Source organism: Adiantum capillus-veneris, chromosome 26 (genome assembly GCF_014529385.1).
Source record: "Adiantum capillus-veneris isolate H3 chromosome 26, ASM1452938v2, whole genome shotgun sequence".
Lineage (NCBI taxonomy): Eukaryota > Viridiplantae > Streptophyta > Polypodiopsida > Polypodiales > Pteridaceae > Adiantum > Adiantum capillus-veneris.
In genome coordinates, this window is record NC_140956.1 from 108,337,321 (window position 1) to 108,356,484 (window position 19,164).

General features: G+C 41.3%; 1 pseudogene; it reads left to right on the forward strand.

The window, feature by feature from the left end:
- Positions 1–5,731: 5,731 nt before the first annotated feature.
- On the forward strand, positions 5,732–7,918 carry LOC147423974 (uncharacterized; annotated as a pseudogene).
- Positions 7,919–19,164: the final 11,246 nt, after the last annotated feature.

The window sequence follows — 19,164 nt, forward strand, 5'->3', positions numbered from 1 at the left end:
GCAGCAAACTGGCAAAATTCATATGACCAAAACGTGCATGCCAAAGTTTTGCATTTGAAATAGCCCTTGAATCTGCAACAGCATTTGCAAAATTTTGTCCACACTTGTCATACAAAGTGAGCTTATACAACCCACGACACAAAAGCCCAGATGCAACAATTTCATCACCAAAACTGAGATCATGAACTGTACATCTGTCATCCACAAATTTGACTACAAGTCCAAGTCTAGCAAGTGCGGATATAGACAAGAGATTCTTCTTGATCCCAGGTACATAAAGTGCATCAACAAGTGTGAAGGAACTGCCATTAACAGTAGTGAGCACAATCTTTCCAACTCCCTGAACTGGATAAGAGGCATTGTTGGCACAAGTGACTGAATTCCCATGAGGGACAGACTCAAGAGAGGTAAACAATTCATGATGTAAGGTAATGTGCTTTGTAGCACCACTGTCGAAATACAACACATGTGAATCTACAGCAACTGACAAGCATGCATCATGGACAACAGGATTGTAAGTGCACTTTGCGCTAAAAGCCCATTCTGCATCAACATCAGCAACACAGTCTCCTTTCACAGAAGACTCAACAATGGCTGCATTTGTAGTGGAACCACCCTCTTTCTTCTTAGCCTCTTTGGCCTTCAACTTAGGACACGACTTGATCAAGTGATCATTGGCTTTACAATAATGGCAACGCATCTTCTTTTTGCCCTTATCACCAGAATTTCCAGACGAGTGTTGCCAGCAGAAGCATTAGGAACAGAATTTTTGCCACTCGCAGCAGAACCATAAGAAGTGGTTGCATTATTGTTACCACCCTTTCTTTGAGAAGCAATAAAAGCCTGTTCAATTGCACGCTGTCTAGTCCTGTTTTTTCTGGAAAGTGACTCTTGCAACAACAATGTGCATAATGCATCAAACTTGACAACTTCAGGATTTCCTTGGGTCATAAGTCTCCAAGTACTAGAAAAAGTCTGGTAGGAATCTGGTAAGGCATCAAGAACAGTCTGCACAAGGGAACTGTCTGAAATGACTTCACCTGCAGAAATAAGCTGCTCATTGATATCCTTGACACTAGCAAGGAAAGTGTCCATATCATCTTCCTCATGCATAATCTTCGACTCCAGCTCTTTACGCAGCAAAGCAATTTTAGCCTCATTGTGGCTTGCATAAAGACATGCTAAAATATCCCAAGCCTGTTTTGCAGATTTTGCTGAACGGATGTGAGGAACAATGGCGCGCTTCATAGACAAAGCAATCAATGCATGAGCCTGCGCATCCTTAACACTAGGTTGGTAATGGGACACTTTTATGTCCTGGGACACTTTTATGTCCTCTTAAGTGACCATTTTCCTTGAATTATGTCAAGAGTTTCAAAATGGATTTTGAGGTGCTATCTGTCTAGAAAGTTTTCTCATGAGCTGAAAAAAACTCGACATTTTTTTGGAATATCAATTCCATCTTTAATCTTGTCCTTGCACAACATTTCACAACCTAAACTGTGTGAAAAAACGGGTCCTGTTTTTGGCTTTTTTCAACTTTTTGCAACTATACCACTCTAGAATTCATGTTTGTGAGGTCTATAATGCTAGAGAACTATCTTTAGTAGTCCTCAACATGTCCTAATGCTTCTAGGGAGAAATAAATGTTAAAGTTGTAAGTTATGACCAAATTACAAAAATTGTCAAATCCTATTTTTTAGCCAATTTTAGCTCTTCTATGATTTTTTTGGTGGCTTTCATGATATCCAAATGCAGTTTTGATTTTCTATGTCGCATATTGTAACATAAAGCTAATATTCCTTGAGTTTTGGGGCACCTAATACCCTATTTTTCATAGTAGACAACGATGGTCGATTTTTTCAATTATAGAAGAAAACAAAACATTCTAGTATATCAAGTATAGCTTTTTCAATATTGTTAGTTTCTTGTGACAACTACATGCATTTTGTAGATAGTAAACATATCTAGTCATAAGGATCAAATTTGGCTAGATATTGGATAGTTTCTATGGGATTCTACAACTCATAATGTTGAACCCAGTTTTTTCATGTTTGCTGTATTTAGCACTTCATCTTTGTCCCCAAGATTCCCCTTGGTAAGAGATGTATTATTCTTTTGACATGCTCCATGGCTCCTTATGAACCTAAAGGACAATAGGGAACTAAGAAAACATGCATATATTATTTTTATTGAGCGTAGCTATAGAAACTTTGTTGATAGGTTTGCAGAATGGTAAAAATTTAACTTTTTTGTACCTATTTCTTTTGGCAAAACAAAAAATAGTGAGTGAGAAGCAATCATATGTTCTGATCACCAACCCATTGAAGTTAACTAGGGAATTTATCTCAAGTCCTACAAAAATCCCTAATCTTAATTTTATGCAACAAAGCATAAGAAATGACTGTTCTGATGAAAATGTACTGGTCCATCAACTTTGGAGGCTTGGTGTGACCAAAAGATGAGAAATTTTACAAGTTTCTTATTTTTTCCATGTGTAGTAGGCCTTGAACTGTAACCTCATGAAAGGATTTTACAAAATGAGTGGATCTACTATGGTTTTGGAGTTTTTTTTCAAAACCTCGAAAGGACACTTTTATGTCCTGTTAGGTTACCAACCTAGTGTTAACATCCCAACGAGCTTGTTCTGCCGTAGGCAAAACAACTCTAAAAGCTGCAATCCTTGCAGCAAGACCTGCAACATCCTCAACATCGCCTACATCCTCAGAACCAGGACGTACATCAATGCCCTGCACAATGTTCCAAACACCCTTTGACACAAGAACATGTTGCATCATATAAGCCCACATAGGGTAGTTGTCCCCATCCAACCTGTCCTCAACAGCAAACATCTTGAACACATCTGTGTTGTTGTTGTCAGCCATGGTAAATGCTGCACCTGATGTGAAAACTGCCCGAAAATAGGAGAAATGGAGCGGGAACAACCTATGCTTTATAGCACAAACCGTAGAAGACTATAAGACACCTATTATGCAGAAAACGGCAATGACAGAAATTCTGCACAAAATGACGAAATAGCCTGTGCAGTATTGCCTGTAGTGAAAACGGAGGCCGAAATGAGCCCAAATCAAAATTCTGAGCAGACCAAGCTCTTCGAGCGCCCCCAAAATATTTGTTGACCTACGAATGCTTGGCAAAGCTCACTGAAATCAGAGAAAGTGAGCAGGCGTGTGCTGGAGCAGCTGGCGACTAAGCCCGGGAGGACGTGACCTGCTTTGATACCAATTGTTGGAATTAGGGTTGCAGAGAAACACACACAGCTTGGAGAAGACGAAGGAAGCTCAAGGCACACAATAGAGAGTGTGTTACTTAGTGTGCAATGGAAAGATAGATAGCCCTAGAGTGATGGGTGTATATACAATGCACGGGGGAAAAAACCTCCTAAAGAGGGAAAAAATGCCCCGGTGGTCCTAGTGTGTTCAAACACATCACTACCACATGTATACGGTAACAACACTAGAGATGACTAAAGCCTCGAGAGTAATCAAGACTCTCCAAGAGAAAAAAGATAAGGTTGAAGATGGTTAGAAGCATCAAAAGATGAAGTCCTAGAGCTGAAAGAAAAATTAGAGCTCTAGGAATTGACAATCAAGAGACTGAGGACAACAACAAGGGCGGTGCGGGCAAGTGTAGGGGTAGATGCTCAAGTTATACAAGCCTTGAAAGCACAAATCACCACCCTACAGAAGAAATTGAGGCAAGAACAAAGAGAGCGAATGCATATGGCAGAAGGGTCTCTAGCCGCCGAAGAAAGAATGAGAGACGAACACCAAACTCTCTAGAAAGAACATGAAGAACTTCAAAAAAATCTGGCAGCAATTCAAGAGGCAATGGTTGACATGGCAGAGGAATCTACTCAATGAGATACACTTGCACTAAGACTGATCACAGACTTACAAAAGGAAATAGCAGACTCAAGGACACAGGAATCAAAACTAGGGCACACTAAAATGGAGACAAATGCTAGAGATGAGCCCATGGAAACTCCTGAGGGCACCGAAGATATTGAGCACTAGGAAGAATAGGATGAGACAGAGGTAGAACAAACACAGCCACTGACCATAGAGGAGGAGACAATCCTTTAGGTTTTGATAGAAAAGACCACAACAGAAGACCAAGGCAGCCTTAGAATGGGAATAAAAAATGCTCCATTTTGTAGGAGTCCAAGGGTTGGCCGCAAATGTGCTTAGGGAGGAATGGATCTGCAATCCACACTCCCATATCCTCTCCTAAAGTATGAGGTGATAATAATAGGGTGAAAGCATGAAATGGTGGTCAGTTTTAGGGACTTTTCTAGGTGGTTTTTGAAGTACTTCTCAAGTTTTATTTGTTTCCTTCAAATAATTTATCGGGGACGTGGAAAATTGCAAGAAATGGAAAATGCCGCCACTTCAAGAATGCCATCATTTTTTGAACATTGTTTACGAGTAGAAGGTGACTGTGACTTCTCTTGCATGCCATTCTACACAGCAGGAAGCTACCCACGCGCTATTGCATCTTCATGCACCCTGCGTGAACAGAGCGAGGAAGAAGTGCGGACGCCTACCCTCTCTGTGCGACCTCAATCTTCACCGGGTACTGTAATCCCCCCCCCCCCCCCCCCCCCCCCCCCCCCCCCCTCTCTCTCTCTCTTGTTGTAGTTTAGCAATGTGTTTGTTTGAGGACATTGTGAATCATGGATTGTGTTTTTTTGTTTGTATAGTAATATGAAGAATCCACCGCGAAAGTGCACCATGGTGGTTCAGCTAGCATGCTTTCATCCAGTAGCAAGCCTAGGAGCTCCACAACATTGGGCATAAAGTCTGAAACTATCGGTGAAAAAAGCATTGGTACATATCAACTTTGTCTCTTCAATTGTAGAAATGTTCTTTTCAATGTTTGTTTACTATGTCAAATGTGGTTTGCAACAAGATCTTCCTGGAGGATTCAATACCCTAGGCAAACTCGATTTTGCTACACACGAGAGGAGTTGCATGAGGAGTATGGCTTAAGCTTGGAGGGCAAGCTCTACCAACACCTCAGTGAGGTTGATGTCACAGATCAGGATTGGTTGTCGGTCTTCATGAAGAAAAGGGAGAAGGGCTCTAAAATCTTTCTGCATATGATGCGACCTGAGTTTGTAGACGAATTCAGGTTACTGTTTCACAAAGTCTACCAAAGCATGCCAACCAACAAAGAGATCACACACAAGTTTGCAACGTTGTTTGTGTACGAGTGATGCCCAGCTGCTCGGCAAGATCTTGCAGGTCGAAAGGTTGCATGGGCTGCTTTTGGTGAACAGGTTTTGGACCATTGCAAGAAGCTTCCGGGTGGCATTGACAAGAAAGTAAAGATTTGGCTGGAGAATAATGAGGGGACATCACTTTAGCCCCTTCGTCTTGACAATGTCGGGGCAAGTCATAAAAGTGGGTAAAATGATCTCTTATCTGGCAGCACTTCTCTAGTTAGTGCCTCCTTTATAAGCCAACAAGTTAAAGCACAGGTGGAGCAGATTATGGATGCAAAAAGGGATGCATTAAAGGTTTTGAACACAACATTGGATAATGTGAGAGTAGAGCTACAAGACAGGAACCAAAATATGTGGAAGATACAAGGGACATCTTCAGCCCCGGGAGTGCTTCAGGGGAAATTGCAAGAGCTCCAGATATTGCGGTCCAGCACGAAGGGAGTTGTCGGTATTGACCCTGATTTTTTGGTGATTGAAGGCAAGATGGCTACTCTAACTAGTTCACTCACAGCTCTTGGGGCCGATGCAAGCAACTCAAACATAAGAGATGAGGTGGATCGTCTCCAGGTATGTGTCGACCAAGTCAAGGCAGGATTTTTGTTTATGTGGTAATGCCCTAGGTACTTGACATGGTACTCTGTTCTATTTAGGTGGTTTTGTTTGCCATGCCAGTTATTTCTATTTACGTGGTAATGCCCTAGGTACTTGACATGGTACTCTTTTCTATTTAGATGGTTGTTTTTGTCATGCCAGTTATTTCTATATGGTGCTAGGTGCCCAACATACCTGACATGGTAGTTTTTTCTATTGTGGGATTCTATCATGGTAATAGTGCCCAAGGTACTTGGCATGGTAGTTTCTTTTTACATTCTTTTTGTTACGGTGACATTGACCAAGTACTTTTCCATGGTGGTTTTTTTTGCTATGAGTATTTGTTTTTTCCATGGAAGTTTGTCTATTATTGTGGTACTTGTCATGGTAGTTTTTTCTACCATGACAGGTGCAGGGGTCATGGCTATTTTTCCAGGTATCATGTAATGGCCAAAATGCCTGTCATGGTACTTCGTTTGATCATGGTGGTGTTTTTTTCATGGCAATATTTCCTGCTATGGTACTTTTCTTTTGCTATTGTTGTAGTGCTCAAGGTACTTTTCTACTATCCATGGTATATGTCATTACCTTAGAGGTTTTTTGGAAAGCCATCTCTGTTATGGTGGCAGTGCCCAAGGTACTTTTTCATGGTTTTTTTTGCTATGGTTGATTGTTTCTTTAAGGAAGTTTGTTGCTATTGTGGTTGTGCCCAAGGTACTTGTAAAGGTAGTTTTTTCTATTAAGGTGGTTGTACGGTCATTTCTTATTAGTGTGTAGTGTCCAAGAAACTAGTGTCATTGTACTTTGTTTTTGGTCATGGTGGCTTTTTTATCATGATAGTCTTTCCTGTTATGGTAGTAGCTTTTGCCTTGATGTTTTTAATGGAATGTCAGTTTTCTGTTATGGTGGTAGTGTCCAAGGTACTTTTCTACTTGCCATGGTATTTTTAATTGCCTTGGAGGTTTTTTGGAGTGTCCAAAGTACTTTTTTATGGTAGTTTTTTCTGTTAAAGGTACTTTGTGTTGTAATGGTGGTTCTCATATCTAATCCCTGTGGGCCTTTTGTTCTTCATTTGTCATGCAGAAAGAAGTGACTGACTTGGAAGCATCAGCCAGTACGTGTGTGCAACAAATCAACTTTTGTGAGAGCATGTTGGAGCAGGTGAAGGCTGGTGACACAATGTTACTGCTTCCGACAGCTGGCCAGCACTTGAGTCACTTGCAGGCTACATTCTCTGTTCCAGGACTATGTGCTGCATGTGGTCTTGCATTCATGGCTTCCCATGTGGTTTGTGTATACACGCTAGCATGTGGTCATGCATACCATGGTATGCATGTGGTCATGCATACCATGCTCTGTGTTTTGCTGCTTGGCTTGGATCAGAGACGGTATGTGCGGACGCCTCTTGCAAGAGTAGTATTCCAGATTCACTTAAATCAATGCTCCTGCATACAGGTTGGTTACCGTTGCTTCCAATCTCATATAAATCCAAGAAAAGTTCAGGTTGCCTTCAAGTATCTGTTGATTGCACAAGATTGAACTTCACTGATATGCTTACAGGTTCTGGCCATATTCCTTGTGTGGCACCGATACAGGATGACGTGCCAAAGGTTGTGCTACAAGCTACTCCTGAAGCCCATAGTGTGTACTCCAGTGAGGGCACTCCAATTGTGAAGGTAGACCCCCCTGCAAGCACAGCAGCAATTGAGCCACAACCAAGCGAAAGCAGTCCAAAGGAAGATGCAACGGTTGGACGATGCAAAGGCAATAGCGCAAGAGGGAGTGGATGCAGTGCAGTGCATGGTAGCTGGTGATGAGAATCCAGATTCTCCCATATTTCTGAGTGACATGGTGAAGGTGTCAAAGAAGCGCAAGAAAAACAGTGATGGTAAGTGGTAATGGTATTGGACTTGTCAACTTCTATGCAATGTCTGCATGGGGCTGATGTGTTGTTTTATGACATAGGTGGATCTTCCAAAAAGAATAGACCTTCGGAGTCCACACGTTCAAAGCACCATGCTCATCATGCAGATGGAGATATGGGAGAGAGGGAAGCACCCAGATCACCTCCTGCCGTGAAGAAGACTCTCAGAAAGAGTACTCCCCTCCGCAATCCTTCTAATGTTTCCCACCCCCCCAAGCCTCGAGTTTGCAAGAAATTGTGACTCTTCAATTGTAATACAAGAATCTGTGATTCCTGATTTTGAATGCAAAAGAAACTTTTTTGTCGGCCTCTATGTTTTTGTCGCTTTTATGTTTCATAAGCACAATGTCTATGTTTTTGTCGGCCTCTATGTTTTTGTCGCTTTTATGTCAAATATTGCCTAGTGTTTATTTTTCAATGTTGAATGCTGTCTTTTACAGAGTGTCCAAAGGAAAAGGGGACCCTCAAGCTGCCCGTAGAGGAAATCATCATCATCAGAGATCCCACAAAGTACATTCCCCCATCTATCTCCTCCTTGCCATATGATGATCCAACCCGATCAGCCCTCATATTAGATCTTAATGGTGTACTTTGTCTTACATGTACACCTAATAAGCATGACCCTTCGTCTGTCCCCGATATTGAAGCTACATCATTTGTCAAGCATGAGGAGGCAGATGGCAGTACCTGTTTGTTCCGAAAGATGCCCAAGATTTTATTGCATGGGCTGTGACATGGGCAAATGTCTACACATGGAGCAGGCAATGCTCACCAGAGTGGGCTCAAGAATTCGAAGATGTTTTCCCCAGGTTCACAATTATATTAGTGGATGGGATGGACAACAATTATGTGATGTGGTCAGTTACTGTTTTGGTGGTGGAAGGCCAACATTTTTCAAGGTATTGCAGAATTTTTTGGCTAAGCTGCAGCGGTATGATACCAACAATGTCCTTTTAATTGACAACAATTTCTATAAATGTCATTATAATCCCTGTGGTACTTACATCATAGTGCCTGGTATTGAGCACCACTCTAGCCAATACTTGTCAAAAGATCTAAAGGCCTAGCTAGAAGGGTGGCAGCATGCTATAGATCGTCGTGCCTTGGTGGACACATTCAGCAAACCAAAACCTATTGATGACGACAAGTATGTATTCACAACAATTGCAAAAGGGTTTGAAAAGACATCGTATGATGCGTACTTATGTGGGCCACAGCTCATGCCCATAGAGTGCAAGCGACGATGACGTCCCTTGATTTTTTAAGGATGACAGATCCTCTATGTACCTTTTGTAACTAAACTAAACCCGTGCCAGAACCTTGTATATTTATATGCTACTTTCCATGTGGAAACCAATTTTTTGGCTTCATTTTGATTGCCATTATAACTCATGTAATGACTTGATTTCAAATTGTTGAAGATGTAATATATTCCAACTGGTTGGATGCGTTGTCTTTGTGTGCCAGCATTGAAGTGTTATTTTTCTGATTCAAGTAGTTTAAGACTGTTTAAGTGTCCAAGCATTGAAGTGTTATTTTTCTGATTCTGTTATTGTTTCCCAATTTAAAATAGTTACAATGTAAGGTACTTTGGGTTGGCATACCAAAACTTAATAGATTGTTGTGTACAGAAACCACCCAGGGACTACCTATAAGGTACTTTGGGCTGGCATACAACAACTTTTACAAGTCCTTGTTTTTTACATAGTTTAATACAGTTTCCACCTGTGAACTACTTGTAAGGTACTTTTGGTTGTCATACCTGTAAAGAACCTATAAGGTACTTTGGGCTGGCATACAACTTTTACAAGTCCTTGTTTCCTACATAGTTTAAGATAGTTTCCACCTGTGAACTACCTGTAAGGTACTTTTGGTTGTCAGACCTGTAAAGAACCTATAAGGTACTTTGGGCTGGCATACAATAACTTTTACAAGTCCTTATTTCCTACATAGTTTAATACAGTTTCCACCAGTGAACTACTTGTAAGGTACTTTTGGTTGTCAGACCTGTAAAGAACCTATAAGGTACTTTGGGATGGCATACAAAAGGTTTTACAAGTGCTTGTTACTTACATATCTTAACATATAGAAACCACTTGAGGACTACCTTAAAGGTACTTTGGGCCGGTAGATAAACTTTTAGAAGTGCTTGTGAACTACCTATAAGGTACTTTAGGCTGACAGACAAGTACTTTGTGTTCCAGAATTGAAATGCTATTTTTGTTACTCAAGTAGACAAAAGAGTTTACGAGTACTTGTTTGGACTGGCCTGCAAGAGGTTTTGAACCTATGATAGGCTCTTACAAAAACCACCTATGGAATAGTTGCATGGTACTTTGAAGCTAATTACCGGTACTTCTACAAGTTACTTGGGCAACAACCTATATCACTATTGGCATACTGTTGTACACATTTTCGTATACTTCTGCAGCGAGTTTGAACTTATGTGGCTCTCCTTCTAAGGGTTCCAAGGGTATCTTAATCGATCTAACCAAGTGTGATGCAAGAAGCACTTTTGGTTGACTAGCAGGCATGTAATAGATATGCTCGGCACCTTCCACTAGCTCGTAATAGTACCCCTCAACCAAATATCTCCCTGCACAAAGTATGTTTCCCCAGGAATCACTCAAGGCTCTTGCTGTTTTGTATTTCTCCTGTGAGCACCTCAAAAGGTAGAAGTCAGCTCCATCTTCATTGGCATTGGTGGCAAAGGCATCACCGATGCATAGAGCACCACTAATTGCGTCATGATGCCCACCATACATCGGCAGATTTGATCCTTTGTCATCGCTAAAATATTCACTTTGTGCATTGTCACCATCCAATGCCTCAAGGGTTAGATACTCCCAGTACTCAACATGTGTGCTGTTCAAGCATCGCCTCCAACGCTGGGACATACAAAATTCACAAAAACAAGCGAGAATTCTGGAACAGAGTGCACACTTGTCGCTCTTGGAGGATCCATTGACACAGTGTATTGATCGTGAGCTTTCAACTCGCTTGCAATTCCGCTTCTTCTCCCTTGGCACCTCAGTTGCTTGGACCTCCCAAAAAATCCTATTCACCCCTGTGTGACCACTTTCATCATTAAATTTATGCTTCAAGAAGCCAACAACATCCTTGGCACACTTCATGTGCCATGCATCAGCCTTTAACTGCTCATGTGTTAAAGCCCTCTTAACAACTGCCCCTGCCCCATCATGCTCCCCTTTGCCGTGGCCCAAGGCAAAGAAACTCCACAGCATTTCAATGCCAGTCAAACCATAGTACCTAAAACAATGACCCACCTTCAATGCTGGGTAGAAACAAATTTTTGGAAACTTTTCATCAGAGGTGGAATAAAACCTGGCGTACCTTGACACGAAGAAGAACGCTCTAGATGACTTGAATTGAGCAGCACATCCATCTGACCACACCCTGTGCCGCTTCAAGAAGTTGAATCCCTGATTTTGAAGCCAAACACTATGTAGTTGCAAGAAATGTTGCACAAAGAGCGTGTCATGATCTTTGTCATCAGAAATGTAAAAATGTGTATATTTTAACACCTGGTCTTTCTCGTCTCGAATGTATGTAATGTGCACCAAGATGGTGACTTGTAAAGAGTACCAATGCATTGACTGGATTTCATTTTGCTCCTTAAATGAGTAATCTTCCGCAAAGTCAATAACAGAGACCACTACATCTCTAGGAAACCTATGAATGCAATCTTTGAATGCTGAGATTGCCACCGGGCAATAAAATTGTGTCGGATGTAAGTGTTCAGATGCTTTTGAAGAAAAGTTGTGAAATCCTTGCATCCCATTTCCTTCACCAGAAGATCCTTGCGCTTCTTGCCTTGAGAATGGGTTGAGGCAATGTCTTCAAACACCTTAACAGAAATTTGGGTTGCACTTTCAAGTGTTTCGTTTGGACAAAGCAATAATCTCTTCGACCCACATTGAGGACATTCTCCCTTCAAGCAAGTCAACTTATGAAATGCGGAGTCCATTGGTTTTTCACATAATACACTTTTAGTCAATGTGCTTACACTGGTGTATGTGTACGTGGCAGCTTCACACTTACTTGGAGCCTCTTTTGGCAAGCATATAGCACACATGCAACCACAATGTGCGTGTATGTCGCACGTGTCAATGCAAGGAACTTGCCGATACACCGTGTGCGAGCCACAAATGGATCCAAGCACACAACAAGCCTAAACTAGTAAGCTCAAAGAAGGCGATGGTGTGTCACTCACCGCTCTATGCTTGCTTCGTGGAGGATTCCTCGCCGCGAAGAAGAAGGAGCCGCCACTTCGCCGCGCTCAACCGCTTCACCGCCGTCGTGCCTTCGTAATGCTCGATCGCCCACACACACACACACACACACTCTCTCTCTCTCTCTCTCTCTCTCTCTCTCTCTCACATACACACACGCACACACAAGGAGGTGAAGAAGAAGAAGAAGGAGATGGAGCAAGAGCACTCTTCTATTGCACAAATGAGAGAATGGGTGAATTTTAGGTTTAGTTGACTTTTATATGAGCTCGCCCCATTCACACTTGGGCGCCCATGCTTAGCCAACTAATCCCTTGAATGTTCCAGTTAGAGTGCGCCTCTCATCGGCGATTACTCTTACCCTTTTCCTATTGGACCGACAAGCCCGGTAACTGACTCTACCAAATAAATAATACAATGTCCGCCGTAGGTTTCAACGTCCGTCCTAGGTAATAGGGTGTCCGTGAGCCATGAGGGTTAACATGCCCCCCTTCCTAATGTAGATTCCGTCCTCGGAAGCTATTGAGTTGAAGCTTGTTATGTCCATTTTGTAGAGCATCTGGATTTGAATTTGCAAGGCAATGTCATTGTTTTAGCAAGCGGAATTATATGGCCATAAATCATGAGGGGAATGTAAAGTACATGTGGAAATGAGTAAATGCAAGATTTATGAAATGTTAGACTACCATTAAGGACAAATAAATCGCACTTTGAGTAAATTAATTAATCAAGAGTTTTGGGATTATGGGTAAGTCTATCAATTAGTTAGCTATGACTAAGGTTAAAACAACTACTCTAGTACTAGCTAAGCTAAGAAGATTATCTAAATGCAAGATTCCCTAATTGTGCTTTTCAGCTTTGATTAGCCAACTAGCTCTCACAACTGCAAACAAAAGCTTGAAATGTTAACTGTAAGCTCGATGGAAGTCTTTTAAATGTCATTCATTTTTTTCTTTTCTCTTTTTTACTTTGGTTCACAATCATTTGACGTGTGTGCTTATTTTGTATGTCCGGGGCTTTTTGCTTCTCAAAGAAAAGCGCCCACACTGGGAACCTCTAGGGCTCTAGTACCATAGACAATACATGTGAGTGAAGTACCAAATCAAGCCATGATTTCTCTTCCAGCATTAGATTTTTCATTTGTGGCACTTATGTTTTTTGCTTCCATTTCCTTTGTATTCTCACTAGTGTTTTTGTTGTTTAAGTGAGCAAGCTTCTCTATGCCTTAAACATTCCTAAGGTCTCAAATACTCATATAATTTTATCACCTAGGCTTAGTGGTCAAGTAAATGAGTTAATCTAAAGTCACGGTCTCCTAATCTCAAGGCTCATCCATAAGATTAAACTCTAGTTCCATCAACTTAAGCAAAGACAAATTTATACATCTATAATGGCAGATAACAAACATAACTATTGCACTCAAACAAACCATGAAAAATCATTATTAGCAATTATATATATCCACCAACATGAATCATGGAAAGTAGTACACATGGAGGTATGGAGTTGCTCATTTCGTCGAAGCAGGTGTCCTCAGCCATGTGGATGGAGATCCATATAAGTCCTACCTAACAAATCCAAAAAACAAGCACTATACCTCTAGGAGGCATGTCAGTGTGAAAAAATTAAAACTCCTAGAAAACAAACTCAAAACACAATCCAGACCCCTAACCTACCTATCTGTCATCCCTTTTAGAATCAAGGAAAGAGGATATTATATAAACCAGGTGGCCACCCTAAGGCTAGGCGTCTATCCTCATCATCTAGATAAACAAAATCATTTTACGTGAGGCCATAGTCTTCCTCGGTCTCTATTATTCCTTCTTCATCATCCTCTTGCGCAAGCGTGTTAATCAAGAACCTCGTGATGCGTGGATACTCATCCTGTGAAAAAGAATAAGCATGTGCCACCGGAGAAACATTTGCTACTGGGTAGGGATCGCTAGTTATCCATAGACGTATCAGCCATTCTAACTCCTCAAAATTTCGCTCACGCGCAAGTCTCTCTACCAAATCCCATTCGCAAGAAAGTACAGGGTAGCAGATGTGAAACACTTGAGAAAAGGAAAAAGGGTACCTTTCATAAAAAATAGAAGCGCATGCCTCTGGTGAACTAGCCATCTCTGAGAATACAGATAGATTTGGTTAGGTCTTTAAAACATGAGTTGTTTTGTGTGTTGCTTGATGTGACATGGTGAATTTAGATTTATGTGTAGGATCTGATAGGGTACTCTCTCGTTGCTAGTCGCTCTTGCTCTTTTACTTTAAAAAAAAAAATAAAATCTTTTTTTGTTTGTTTGCTAGAAATACTATAAGGCTTTATATATACATTCCCTAGGATTGGAGATTGAGAGGTCAGGGAGGAAGGTTGAGAGGGAAGCAAGTGAATGATGGATGTCAGCAAACACTCCCCCCTTCCTTGGGTAGATCAGACCTTTTGGAATGATGTCGTCACCTTTTGAAACTAATTGTTTCAGGTTGTTATGGGTGAAGGCTTTAACCAATAGTTTTCGATCGCCCTATGTGTTTCATCTAGTTGCAAGGGTGGTAAGGTACTCTCCCATGATTTTATTTGCAACATTGTTGTAGGTGGTGAACCTACAACAGGAGGTGCAAACTATTTCTTGCTTGTATGGATATGTACAATGGTAGGTGGAGGTTGTGTCGAAGCTTCTATTTCCGTATAGGAACTGCATGAAGATCAAGAAGCTTCATTTGCTTTTCCTGTTCTTGAGCTAGGTGGAACAAATCGTTCTTTCTTTGGTACCCAAACTAGCTCTGGAGCACGTGTGTCGCATTCCGTGATTTTTTCCTTTCTACGATTTTCAATTTGTTTTGAAGCCACAGGATTGGGTTTACATGGGCCAGGTGACAGGTAAGAGTACAATTTACGTTTGGGCACCCAGATTTGATCATTTCCTTCATAGTATCCTTGGGCTTCCAATAGTCGTTTAGGAATTCAATGCAATGTTTCTTTACATTTCTTGGAGTGAGGGGGACGTTTCTTACGAGGCTTCCGTTTTTTAGCATCAGCCATGGTAACTAAAGAAGCTTTAGGGACCCACTTGTATGTTTTCTTTGTTATATTAGGATGGTTCTTGTGTGTCTCAAGTTTTCTTTCAACTACATCAGTTGAAGCTCTAGAGAGTTGGGCTATGGGGACGTATGGTTCAACCTCCTGGACATGCAATGTCTTGGGTTTTATTTCCTTAGGCAATATCTCAGGGACTATGGCTTGAGTGGTAGGGATAAGAGTTGGTTTTTGCGTTGTGACACCCCCAATCCCCCAATCAATAGTGCATTTGGTGGCTATCATCCACGTGCGTCCTAGGTTTATATTACCCTCCATAGTTCCAGTAGGCATGACCAAAAAGTCTTGAGCTACAACCCCATTGTCATAAATGACAAAAGTGTGCCAAATTCCAAAAACCGTAGTTTTTTTCTTGTTGACACCCTTGACTTGGATAATACTCTCAGATAGAGGTGGCTTCCCTAACTGACACCACACCCCATATGATAGCAGATTATATTTAGCACCCGTGTCCAATAAGGCGTTATATAGCACTTTTCCATAGGCACTATTTAACTCAATAGGGTATCGTAGAGGTGTGTCAGAGTCCAACCAATCCTCGTCGATTTCAACGTGGAATGCATGTGTGACTCCAAGGTTAGCCTCTCGTTTTCATCTTATACGTTTTTGTCGCTCTTTCGCCTCAGCTTGAGCTTGTATCTTTTTCAATTCTGTTTAAGCCTTGGCTGTCTTTTTCATATGGATGGCACGTAGCTCCTCTTGGCTCCCATTGAGGAATCCAGTGGTTTCAACTCCATCAAGAGTCTCCACACGAATGGTTCCTTGTGGGGTGATCTCACATACTCTATATGGTCCTTTTCACGCATATTTCAACTTTTTCTTTTCGTTACGCACTCCATACATAAGGACTTTATCACCAACATTGATATCTTTGTTCTTTAGATGACGGTCAAACCATTTCTTCCTCCTATCTTTCTCCACAAGTGCATTTTTCACAGCTAATTGCCTCTCTTCATCTAGCCTTTCAAGGATATATAATCGCTCAACTAAGGGGTTACCATCCCAAACTTCTTGAGAATCTACTCGAAGACTAGGAACGACAAACTCCCATGGCATAACCGCTTCTTGACCATACACCATCTTGAATGGTGTGCAATTAATGGCAACTTTATACGCAGTACGATAAGCCCATAGAGCTGGTGTAAGCTTTAAATCCCAATCTGTGCGATGAGCTTCCACAATTTTGGTTAAGATAGAGATTAAGGTCTTATTGGTGCTCTCAGCTTTTGGCCATTTGCTTGTGGATAATAAGGTGTGGACTTATGGTGAGCTATCATAAAGTTGGTAGTGAGTTCTTTTATTACTCCATTTATAAAATGAGTATCATTGTCACTCACAATCTCAAAGGGACAACCAAATCTTGTAACAATGTTCTCAAATAGAAACTTGGCAGTTGACCTTGCATCGGCCTTACGTGTCACCTTGGCTTCCGCCCACTTTGTCACATAGTTAGTGGCAATGATAATATATCGATATTGAGTGCTACGAGCTGCCGGACTAATTGGGCCTACAAAGTCCAAACCCCATTTTTCAAATGGTTGAGTCACTTTAACAGGATGTAAGGGCATCCTATCCTTTTGTTGTGTGATCTTGTAACATTGGCATTCATCACATCCTTTTGCAAAAAGTGATGCATCCTTAAATAAGGTTGGCCACCAATAGCCTGATTGCAACACCTTTCTAGCTGTTAGTTCCCCCGAGAAATGTCCTCCGGCTATACCCATGTGGTCTTCTTGCAGTATGTACAAATACTCATCCTCACGGGCACAACGTCTAAGAATATCATCCTTCCCTAGCCTGTAGAGAGTTCCCGCAATGAGAGAGTACGGTTCACATTCTTTTAACAGTTTTCGAGCTATGTCTTTACGAAGCTCTTTGGGTGGAAAACCATTAACTAGAAAGTTCACAATCTTCTCACTCCGTTCAGGTATGGTTTCGACTAGGAATAGAGAAGTATTAGGCAATTCATCATCGACTCCAGTAGGGGCTTCACCATTGGGTATGCGAGACAAATGATCAGCCATGACATGTCTTTTATCAGGTCTCACCACAATGGTAAAATCAAACTCAAGGAGAATTAACAACCATCGTGTAATTCTTTCTGTGGAACAAGGTTTATTTACTAGATACAACAAGGCTTGATGATCAACATAGAACACAAACTTGTTGGCTAGAAGGTAGTAGCGAAATTTCTTCACTGCATAAATCATACCTAAACCTTCTTGCTCTGTAGTGGTGTAGTTCCTTACGGCATCATTGAACTGACAACTTGCAAAGCTAATGGGGTAGTCCAATTTATGTTCTCCTGGTTGAGCTAGAACACATCCAATAGCAAAGTTCGATGCATCAATATGCACATGAAAAATTACATTCCAATCGGGCACTCGTAGAATAGGAGCGCTAGTCAAGGTCTTTTTCAATGACTCATAAGCATGGTCACACTCCACAGTCCGTTGGAACTCAATAAGAAGCTTGTACAAAGGACGAGCTATCTCGGCAAAGTTTAAAATAAACCGTCGGTAATAACCAACATGGCCCATGAACCTTTGAACTCCTTTATAGTTTGTAGGTGGTGGCAATTCAGCAATGGCTTTAATTTTGCTCTCATTTGTGGAAATCCCATTTTTGGAAACTATATGCCCTAAAATGACTCCATGTTTAACCCAAAATTCGCATTTGAAAGGGTTTAAGGAGATGCGATACAATCTACACTTCTCAAACACTTTTCGTAAGTATGATAGATGTTCTTTCCAAGAGAAATAAACACAAAGGTAATCTAAGAAAGCTTCACAAAACTCCCTCAAATATTCTCTAAAAGCAGTGTTTATTAATCTTTGAAAGGTAGCTGGGGCATTGGTTAAGCCAAAAGCCATAACACGAAATGCGAACACTCCAAATTCGGTTATAAAGGCTGTTTTAGCTTGGTCCTCTAGCGCAATTGTGATTTGATTGTAGCCAGAGTACCCATCTAAAAAGCTATAATCTTCATTCCCTGCAACTCTTTCAAGCACATGTTCTGAATATGGCAAGGGGTAATGGTCCCTCCTAGTGGCGACATTGACCTTCTTGAGATCCACGCACACTCTGAGTTTCCAATTCTTTTTTGGCACAATCACTATTGGTGACACCCATTCTGAGTGCTCAATAGGGTATATGAATCCGCATTCCATAAGCTTTTCAATCTCTTCTTGAACGATTTTTGCATATTTAGGATTCATTGGGTAGGGTCGTTGCTGAACTGGTTTAGCCATGCTATTCATAGGGATTGTGTGTTTCACCACGGAAGGTGGAACACCTTTCATATCATGATATGTCCAAGAAAATATATCCCTGAATTCCTTGAGAAGTTCTTTAAGTACACACTCCTCAGTCGCTGTCAGATCTTGGGCAATGAAGACAGGTTTAGACTCTTCTCTTGGGTCTGCTAACTCTATTTCCTTAGCTATCGCTGGACCATCATAGACTCCATTGCTCCCATCGATAGTTTTTCTTTGAACCTTTTTATACACAACCTTACATTCCTCTGTGGTATAGGATTTGAAATGTTCAGGTGCAGGGTGTAAGTCTGTGGGGTCCTGTTTTTCTGTGGACTGGGATTTAACTTCTGATTCCTTTTGTTGTTGAGCTAACTCTCGATTTTGTCGTCTCCTTACGATATGGCTCAACTTTGGCTTCTCTGTAGCCTCTAGTTGTGCGATGTCAATGGGTTGTGGACTACACCACATAACGCTTTGAAGGTATTCACCCCGTTATCTACCAACTCTCGATGAGCATCACATGCCCCTATATAATTAAGCCATTCTGCGGTAGATTTCTTTTCATTTATTCTAGCACGCACATTTGATCGATATCGTTGCCTCTTATATCTCTTAATCTTCTTGTTTAATTCTTGATTACGGCCGATCTCTAGTGAAGAGTCAATAGATGAATCACTACTTGTGTCTTTTGCTCCCTTGGATAGTTTGTCATCTAGGTTACCATTGGGCTTTGAATGGTTTGTCCCCATATTTGCACTAAGATTTAACTCAGATTCTTCGTCCTCAGAGGCAATTTCAAT